Source organism: Toxorhynchites rutilus, chromosome 3, assembly GCF_029784135.1.
Source record: "Toxorhynchites rutilus septentrionalis strain SRP chromosome 3, ASM2978413v1, whole genome shotgun sequence".
Lineage (NCBI taxonomy): Eukaryota > Metazoa > Arthropoda > Insecta > Diptera > Culicidae > Toxorhynchites > Toxorhynchites rutilus.
Genome location: NC_073746.1, coordinates 249,487,032 through 249,497,752, shown reverse-complemented (window position 1 = coordinate 249,497,752; position 10,721 = coordinate 249,487,032). Strand labels below are relative to the sequence as shown.

General features: G+C 35.1%; 1 protein-coding gene across 2 annotated transcripts in view; it reads left to right on the top strand.

The window, feature by feature from the left end:
* Window positions 1–324: 324 nt before the first annotated feature.
* Window positions 325–10,721, top strand: part of LOC129775550 (uncharacterized) — a 93,358-nt gene continuing 82,961 nt past the window's right edge. Inside the window, exons 1-2 of one of the 2 annotated variants that reach the window (XM_055780405.1) lie at window positions 325–398; window positions 474–503. The gene's annotated coding sequence lies outside the window, so the exon portion shown is untranslated. Of the gene's footprint in view, window positions 399–473; window positions 504–7,707; window positions 7,883–8,032; window positions 8,158–10,721 lie in introns of those variants that run through there. The other variant, XM_055780406.1, reaches the window with a different exon arrangement.

Sequence of the window (10,721 nt, the reverse complement as noted above, 5' to 3'; positions counted from 1 at the left end):
AGTAGAGCATTTTTATATAAATTTTAATCAAAATTTTAGATAACTCACAGGAATCCTATGAATCTTTATAAAAATCTGATAAGCCGAGAAAAATAGTAGTTGAGTTTAGTTGAGTATTCAATCGTTCAAACTAAAAAAAACTTAAATCAAAAAATGCCGAAAACAATTTCAAACCGATGTTTTATAAAACAAATTAAATCAATCTTTCCTCACTGTGTACTATCCCTACTGGCAGTAACCGGTGTTCATCACAGACACTGCCAGTCAGTGATTCATTCGGGGGCAGCATGAACTTATTATTTTGAATCCTGCGCCAGTCTCCCCCATATCATTGAAACTGTCACGCTAAGCATTATTTCCCTGGCAAATATTGTTGATAACATTAAAGGGCAATTCAGGTATTTAACAACAACTTTGTAACTTTAATCATCAGATAATGTTTGATTTTGTTTATTAATTCAACTAACTTGCAGCCCCGTTCGAGGGATGGTTCGTGATTTTGGGTATGTAAAGTTTGATTATTTTACTTATAAATATTTTCGATGGTATAGTTAGTATTTCGGTTTGCTAATTTCGGGCTTTCTCGTGTTTTGTGTGTAATTATAAGAAACGTGTATTCAGGAAATGTGTACGTTTATAAATCATCATTTAAATTTGGAATGCGTTAGGTTTTCATACTTTATTCATTGGAATTGATATAGAGTATTAACTGTCAACTTTTAGGTATAAGTTCTCCGAACATAAATATAGCACCTTCACAACCGATATTTGTTAATATTACATTGTATAAGCAATTGATGTACGGAATTGAACGGAAAATGTAATTATCAATATAGCATTCTTAAAATAGTGTAGGTGTTTGTGGTTTGACGTGGTTCGCTATGAGATTACAAAACTTAATTCAGTTAAATGATATGTTTAAATGGAATTAAATTGGTTTTTTTCTTAAATGCTACAATTGAGTGCATTCATATTTACATGCTTATAAACAAAAATTTGCATATGAGAGATTCATTATGATCAAGGATGAAATTCAGATGAATGCTGTCAAACCATTACACCACCAACACATTGCATTCCCTTTGATTTACTTTGAACTTCCGCGTGTCGTTTGATGTATACAAAATACAAGTTCTATGTTATCTATTTCGGTGTGCTCGCCTTTTCTGAATTGCTGAAACGCATATCGAGTGTTTCGAATACGATTTGTGGTATGTCATTGATCACACAATAAGTATTCATACTTGACATTTAATTTAGAATTAAAAGCTCGACTGAACTCGAATAAACATACGAATTATTCGCGTTGTCGGCACTAACTCTTCGTCTTCCAATTTGTGAAGCGAAAGTGATAATGACTTCTCAAGTTAAATGGAGACACTTTCAGTAGATAATTTTAGAATGAAAATTAATTTTTCTGATCAAATGTCTATTCTATTACGATTTTCATGCCAACTCGACTGGCCGTTGTGGGTGTAAAGACATGGGCCATTTAAGCAACTTTGCATACACCCAGGTTTTTCATGCGCGGTTTTTTTACGCGGATTTTCCAATTAACGTGGTTTTTCTACGCGGATTTTCCAATTAACGCGGTTTTTTTGCGGTACCCGCGTAAAAAAAGACCGGTGCAATATCACATCTCCGCCTCAGCTCACATTTTTCTTTTATGCTCCCTTAAAGCATATTACGGTATTTAGTGCTTGTAACGGAGCTTAGCGCTTATGAAGGAAATTAGTGCCGCAACTTATCACGATGTTTACGTGGATTTTAGGTGTTAGGTAACGGGTAGCTCACCGGGCTGTACAACGGGACGGGGTTTTTACGGGCTGCGATTCGTGAATGGATTTCCCTGTCTACTTAGCTCTGGAAGGTCCAACAGTGGAACTGCACGTGCATCGGCAGTAGAGTGTACAAATCACAAGGGAATCATCTAGCAATAGCAGATGACCTCATTCGTGAGGAAAACCGAACTATAGCTACCAGTAACCAACGAAATTGCAGGAAAAAACTATGGGCCTGATTCTCGAATACACTTCACGGTGGAAACGAAATAAACGGCACGCCATTGAACTACGTTTTACGAGTTAGTGAAGTGTCGAAGATAATAATGAATTTTCAGGCAGAATGAGCACTTTTCCAATAAAAAATCATTAACGAAAATTAACTTCTTCGTATCAAATTAGTATTCAATGTGAGTGGAAAACTTTGTTTTCTTCATGTGGTATGATAATCTCATACAAAAATTTCATCTGAAGATATTTTGATATTATAATGATGAGTTTAGTGGGAAACTAATCTCGTATCCAGATGTCGACACCGTACCGTTGTCATCGCGAATACGTTTCATTCCGTTTCCACCGTGAAGTGTATTCGTAGTGTATTCGAGAATCAGGCCCTATGGGTTTTCGGAAGCGAGTAACACTCAACTTTTTACTTTCGTTCTACATAGTCCCATTTGATATCTATCATTAGGTGACATGGTTTTTTTACGCGGATTTTCCAATTAACGCGGTTTTTTTTTACGCGGATTTTCCAATTAACGCGGTTTTTTTACGAGGTACGTATCCCCCGCGTAAAAAAATCCTGGGTGTACTTGAAATATTCGGAAAATAATTAGACAACTTTTTGGTTGCCTTTACAAAAAAATTTCACTTAAAAACTATGATACGCACAAAACTCATGTCAAAAGATGAAATGTAGGAAATTGTACAAATTTTTACGAGAAAATACCAAAAATTAATTTTTTAAAAAATGTTTTTTTTTAAATTCCAATATATATATATATATATATATATATATATATATATATTATATATATATATATATATATTATATATATATATATATATATATATATATATATATATATATATATATATATATATATATATATATGTATATATATATATATATATATATATATATATATATATATGTATATATATATATATATATATATATATATATATATATATATATACTAGCTAACCCGGCAAACTTCGTACTTCGTCCCGCCCATTTACTTGATAAATTCTCGAGTAATGCAGAAATTTGTGTTTTATTTGTATGGCAGCCACCCCTAAGAGAGGAGGGAGGGGTATCTAACCACCATAGAAACATTCATTGCACCCTAAAGTTTCCATATGCCTAATTTGGTTTTATTTGCTTGATTAATTCTCGGGTAATGCAAAAATTTGTGTTTCATTTGTACGGCAGCCCCCTCTAAGACAGGGGGAAGGAGTATCTTAACACCATAGAAACATTTATTGCATCCTAAAACCTCCACATACCAAATTTGGTTTCATTTGCTTGATTAATTCTCGAGTAATGCAGAAATTTGTGTTTCATTTGTATGGCAGCTCCCCCTTTGAGTGGGGGAAGGACTGTCTAACCATCATAGAAACATTTATTGCACCCTAAAACTTTCACATGCCAACTTTGGTTTCGTTTGATTGATTAATTTCCGAGTAATGCAAAAAATTGTGTTTCATTTGTATGGCAGCCCCCTCTAAGAGAGGGGGAAGGAGTATCTTATCACCATAGAAACATTTATTGCATCCTAAAACATCCACATGCCAAATTTGGTTTCATTTGCTTGATTAATTCTCGAGTAATGCAGAAATTTATGTTTCATTTGTATGGCAGCCCCCCCCCTTTGAGTGGGGGAAGGACTGTCTAACCATCATAGAAACATTTATTGCACCCTAAAACTTTCACATGCCAACTTTGGTTTCGTTTGCTTGGTTAATTTCCGAGTAATGCAGAAATTTGTGTTTCATTTGTATGGCAGCCCCCCCTTAGAGAGGGGGGAGGGGTATCAAAATATCACGAAAACCTTCCCCGGCCCCAAAAACCCCTACATACCAATTTTCATGTCGATCGGTTCAGTAGTTTCCGAGTCTATAAAAATCAGACAGACAGACAGACATCACTCAATTTATATATATATAGATATATGTATATATATATATTTGCCCTTACAATTTCCAACAAGTCGTTCATACATCGGAAGATGGGCACTTTTACAGGGCAAAAGTTTTTCTAACAACAACTTTTTTATATTTTCATTGAAAAAAGTACAACTAATCCTAATTTTGTTTTAAGTCAATATAGTGTATTCGACAAAGTATTAGATCTTATAAAAGTGAACTTTTGTCGAAGACGTCAACTTTCTATCTGTTATAGTTTTTGGAATATAAGCCATTTTTGTGTGACGACTCCTGAAAAAAATGTTTGCCCGTAACATTTTTGTGTGTAAATTCTCACGTTTGACATTTACTTGACATATTTCCAAATAGAGAAAAGTTAGCAGAGCGTGTAAAATGCGATAATTTATACATAAATATGTTACGAATTGGACATTGATAGCATTTTTTCAAAGAAAAACATGAAAAAGTTGTTGTTCGAAAATTTTTCCATGTAAATGTGCCCATCGTCCGATGTATGGAAAACTTGTTGGAAATTTTAAGGGCTATTTATATCTATTTCATTCAGAATTTTGAAAGCATATGTATAAAATAAGTCCCAGAGCGTCGATTTTTGACAAAAACAAATTTTCGAGATGACAGTAGATCTCGACGTTTCAATTTGAAGACATTTAGCATCAATTTTTTTTCGAAACCCCAGATTTCCTTTACTCCCCCTTGGGTGATTTTCGGTTTTCAAAAAACTCAAACTTTGACCGCTGTGCGACACTAGTAAATGAAGTCTGATTGAACTTATATTTTGCATAGAGTAGTTTTTCGTAGGAATCAACATTGTTAATCAAGTTCGCTTTAAAAATTCGAGATGGCCATTTTCATTTTCACCTACCACTCACTGACAAATTTCTGAAAGGCCTATAGATTTACTATGAAACCCGCTTTCGCGAATAATCCGCACCGTGGATCATCTGCATCCTCGATAATCGAGATTCTACTGTATTTGTTTTTCCATCTTAAAAATTTCAAAGCAAACCTCACTGAAGGTAAAATAATGCTAATGTTTGATTTATTCGCGTTGACGGCGAAATGGTGTCGACATTTGAGTACGACATTAGTTTGTATGATGCCAACTATTCTCTATCAGATTAGTTGGCCCTAAGGCAGTTTTAAATTGCTAAAATTTGTATGAAATTTTTTTCTTGGCGTTATTTAGCTACGACAAGTACGTTGTTCTGGCCCTAATTTAAACTATTTTGTATGAATTTTCAGATATTCTCACCAAAACTTACCATTATAATATAAAATTATCTTCAGACACAATTTTTGTATGATATTTTTCCACTACTTGCAATCAAAAGTGATTTTCATTTACATAGAGCACTAATTGGATTTGGGAAAAATAATTTTCATTCATTATTTTTTTTTTTTTTACTAGCTAACCCGGCAAACTTCGTCCCGCCCATTTACTTGATTAATTCTCGAGTAATGCAGAAATTTGTGTTTCATTTGTATGGCAGCCCCCCCTTTAAGTGGGGGAAGGACTGTCTAACCATCATAGAAACATGTATTGCACCCTAAAACTTTCACATGCCAACTTTGGTTTCGTTTGCTTAGTTAATTTCCGAGTAATGCAGAAATTTGTGTTTCATTTGTATGGCAGCCCCCCCTTAGAGAGGGGGGAGGGGTCTCAAAATATCACGAAAACCTTCCCCGGCCCCAAAAACCCCTACATACCAATTTTCATGTCGATCGGTTCAGTAGTTTCCGAGACTATAAGAATCAGACAGACAGACAGACATCACTCCATTTTTATATATATAGATAGATATATAGTGTGTTCATTTCTTCTGTAAACCCATATTGTCATGCCTACTCCCTAATTTCGTAATACGAAGCTAAATGCCGTCAATGCGGATATAATCCAAGATGACCACCCTGAGCTGTCAACATCCTATTACAGGGAAGCTTCGATATAACGTACCCTCGTTATTACGTAACCTCGATATAACGTACACATTTTCAATGTGTAAATTTTTTTTATACTTTTTATACTTTTTATAAAATGTGTAGAAATAATTTCGTGTTTTGTATGTTTTAAAATATATACTGAAGAATAAAGATACAAACGGTTCATTCAAAATTCAACGTAAATTTTTCGATCCACTTTTCTATGTTGGTAGCACTGCATTGTTTATGACATATTGATTTGAGTTTAAGATTGAATGGTATTCAATGAAAATGGCTTCAAGTTCACAGAGATTTTTTCTGGAAGCGATCTATTGTTCTTTGGTCCGATTTTGTTAAAAAAAACATTGAGGATGACGATCAAGCAATTGTTCATTCAGTTAACTATGCGGAGGTACAACATCAGATTGTGTTCAACAGTCAGCACCATTAAACGGGCTAGGAAAGACATGTTTTTATTCGTCAATTGTTTTGCAGCAAACCGGAAACATTTCATAAAGGTCCAGCATTCGGAGGTAGACGAGGCTTTATACATATGTTTTATTAACGCGATGGTATTGCAAGGCCACCAAAGTGACGTTCTAAAATAGTTGGAGGGAGAGGGTATAGTGGGTATGTTGACAAATATATCAAGCGGTATGACAAACGCCCATTTAACCGGGAATAAGTTTTCCAGTCGTTCCGAAGTCGTTGACAAGAATGTGGAAGAGTTTTTAATAACCTTAACGAGCTGCGTGTTTATGACAAAGCATCGAAAAATGCACGGATAATGCGGGATTTGTTCAAGTGCTGGTTTTTCGATCAACTTGTCTCTCGTGTGATACATTTTTTTTTTGAGCCATCCTTTAAACCGATCCAACCAAAGTAATTTAGGAGCAAGTTTAGTCTCTAAACGCGCAGTGTGCTTCATGAAAGATTATCCTAGATAACGTTGCATGTAGACAAATTTAAGAAGTGGTCTGATAACATCATCAGGGAAAGTTATGTTTCCATTTACGAATTTATGAATGGGTTTGGTTGATGTGAAAAGTTTTGAAAAAAAAAGTTACTATTCTTGGATTCTATTAATGAAATTGATTTGGTTTAAATATTTTTAAGATTATTTTTTTTAGTAATTTATCTATTTACCTTCAATCAACTGTATGAAGAAAATAAAAATTACGAGAAATGTTGGCTTATTCTTCTAGCCGGATTTTATTATCATTTTTTACAAACCATACTCAAACAGCAACAAAATAAAGTAGTCTGAGCTATATTTCTGAGTTTTTCTTTATGCTTCGGTATAACGTACAATTTTGAAACTGAAATGTACGTAATATTGAAGTTTCCCTGTATTCCTTCTGTGAAGTACTATATACTTTGTCCCCAAAATATATCATCATCAAAGAACCATCTACTCTATAAAAATATAACGATTGTATATCTTTGAATTTATAGGAATGTTCAAATAATAAGAATTATCCAAGTCGTGCCAAATATGCGCTATTTAGTACGAAATGTGTTTTCTCTAAAGCCACTTAGCGTAACCAGATTCTACTTCTACAGGCGATAAAACGAAAAAACACAAAAATTATTAAACATTTAAATGAAATGAAATGTAACTTTAAATAAAATGTGAGAACTCGGGTGCAGAGGTCCAAACTATGAAAAACTGTCAGCACTGGATTCATTCCGACAATGAAAATAAAACTCAGCTCTGTCAGGAGACACTGCTTCGATTGTAAACATTGCGCTAGCACATTTTGCTTCCCCAATTCATTCGTTCATTTAGCCAGTCCGTGTGCAGAGCAGTTTCCCTTCGCGTAAGTCGATCACTCTCGTCGCGTATCTTCCTGATAGCAACAAAGTGACGATCCAAATCACTTTCACTTGATTTTTGTGCTCCTACGAAGTTATACATTTTCGTTTATAGTCCGGTTGTCATTGAGTGGAATTTTGTGTTAACATTTAGGAATGATTGAAATTCTATATTCGTCTAGTTGTTTGAAACATCGGTGAGTGTTCATATGGCTGTGGGTGTTTTAAATATTGATGGTTCTGAGTGTGAATTTGCAAAGTTGAATGTTTACCTAAATAAATATGAGAGAAACTTATTGTCAGATTTTATTACAAAAGTCTACAAGTAATTCTTTCTCTTGTTGCAGTCGAAATTGTGGTACAATTCGCATCATCTCATCTCAAAGCTGCGTCTTTTGAACAGTTGAACAAACTTGTACATTTCAAGTTTGTAAAAATACTAGTTTTGAATTGGATAGTCCTCTAATTGAAAGTAAGTTGAAAAAATGTTGATGATCGTAAATTACCCTCACAGAACAATTGTATTTTCAAATAATTTATAAACGCAAAGATTTGCATTTCCAATGATTGTAGTTCCATTGATGCGTGAATATTTTGTGATATAACACGTATAACACATCGATTCCATTGAGACAAATCTAGTTTCGAAATCAAGATCGTCCTTGATATTGGCCTTATTTTGATTTTGAAGACAGCTAGTCTATCATAATTTTGACGTTTCTTGTCAATGTGAATATGGTTAGCTAGCATATTGTCGCATTTAAGATTAAATAGATATTTTGCGATCCTTTGAAATTGTCCTTTCTAGGATATCGCTGCTCCATCCTATCAAAATAAAAACTGCCATTCACCAGGTTTTGTTTATGCTGGCTGATGTTTGCGTTGGAGCGATTACACCGTTCCTATATTCATCCTCAGTGTTCATTCATTGAATCAGCTGTGCGATGCGAAGGTATGGTGTATTTATAAGACGAGAACACTGATGGAAATGCGACTTACGAATTTGGCATACTTTAACACCAGCATTGAAATTGGAAAAAAAAAAGACGGGTGGGTAATGTCGGGGACATAACCGGAGTGACGTAGGACTATACAAAGGGGACAGCTTTTTCTAAATATATATTTTAAATATATTGTTTTACCTTCTTCTTATACATGAATACCTACCTATCTACTTGAAATATGGATTAGTTTACTATTTACTCTTTATGAACATGTTGGGAGTTCTGAAAAGAACCTTTGGTGTTGTGTTTTTGCGTTTTTTACAAACTTTCTCATTTTTTTCTCACTGTCCTATAATTGATTCTTGATTTTTTTCTGAAGGCTTTGTCCTTATTAAATGTTCAACGCCGGGCATCTTTTGGCGTATACACATATCGTACAATCAAAATGATGGCTGTGTAGTCTCCGCAAACAAACTAAATAAAAATGAAAAAGAACTGAGGTTTTGGAGACGAAATCTACGATCTGTCGAGAAATAAACGAGCTATAAGCTTTCTGAAAAACCAACAGTAAATACAGGGACGAATGACCTTCGGATTAAAGTCCTTTAAAATAAGAACAGAGCAACAGGAAATACATAGCTAATTATGTTGCTCCCTAGTTATGTTTCTATACAATGCAGATATAACGTCAGTCAATTTTCAACATCAGTTATCAACCAAAGCTGAATAATCAATTTAAAAGACCCTAACCACCAATAAGCTCAAAAACAAGCATAAACAAAATAATTCAGTTCATATTATATCTCATATTATGTTCCGACATCGGTTTTTCATCGAAGGCGATGAGCGTCATGAGCTTCGTCAATGCATCTTTGAGCGTATCGTAGCGGAAGCCTCGCGTCTGACCCACTACAATAAGCGGTTAACCATTACGGCGTGGGAAATTCAGATCGCAATCAGTCTGTTGCTGCCCGGTGAACATGCATGCGGTTTCCGAAGGTACCAAAGCGGTGAAGAAGTATACTAGCACCAAATAGAGATTCGGAAGCAAACCCAAAAAAGGGTCCTTTTCAGGACCACAAAATCATCTTTAATCTAAAGAGTTTATTGTTTTGTTATCACTCGATATCCTCATCTTGTTCGACTAAACCTGCTTAGCGATTTCGTTTGCCACTCGCCACAGGATTCACAGTTGGAAAATTTCTTCCCATCCAGCTTGGGACATGTTGTACTGTAAATTACATTTAATGCGACATGCCGAAGCACCAATCAGTTTCGCATTGGAGGCGATTTTAACCTGTAATTGAACATTTGCGATGACAGTAGTACAGCTTTCACAGTTGGAAAATTTCTTCCCATCCAGCTTAGGACATGTTGGGTCATAATTTGGCCCCTAACTCTATGTTTACAAAAATGTCCAACTAAATATGTCATATTACAGGTCCGTCCAATTAGCTAAATGTCGAACTCAATGTAAATTACTGTACTTTCAATCTGGAAGCAATTTAATTGGTGAAAATTGAATAATCGAGAAAGTCCCCAACCATCAATAAGCTCAGCACAACTGCCAAATTCACATACTCATCATATCCTGGCAAACAAATTATGATAAAATCAATTTGTGTTTTATTATTATTTTGGATAATATTTTAGAATGCATTAAACTGTATTTCGTAAACTCTTTTTTGAAAGGTTTAATAGCCCTGATAAGCGCCGTGTTTTATGGAATGGTTCCAATTTAGAAAACTTAGTACTCGTGGTTTTGAAAAAAAACCATTTCGAACGCCCTCGATGCCGCCTTGTTCTGGATTTGCCACCAAAGCAGTTTGTATGAAGAACAAACTTGTTTCTTCTGCTACCTGCTGCAGTTTTGCGATTGCCACTCGCCACTCGCTGCAACTGCCTGTTGTTGTCTTGATGTCCACCGAACCGAATGTGGTCTGTTCTGTATGCGGATTTTCTTATCGTCGCGAGCAGCTTTGCCAGCTAACTCGATCACTTCGGCGGCCGAAACTATATAACGCCAACTGGTGCACTGATACTAACGCGCTCGGCCTAGCTACCCTTGCGGAGCAATTGGCGGATACACCTA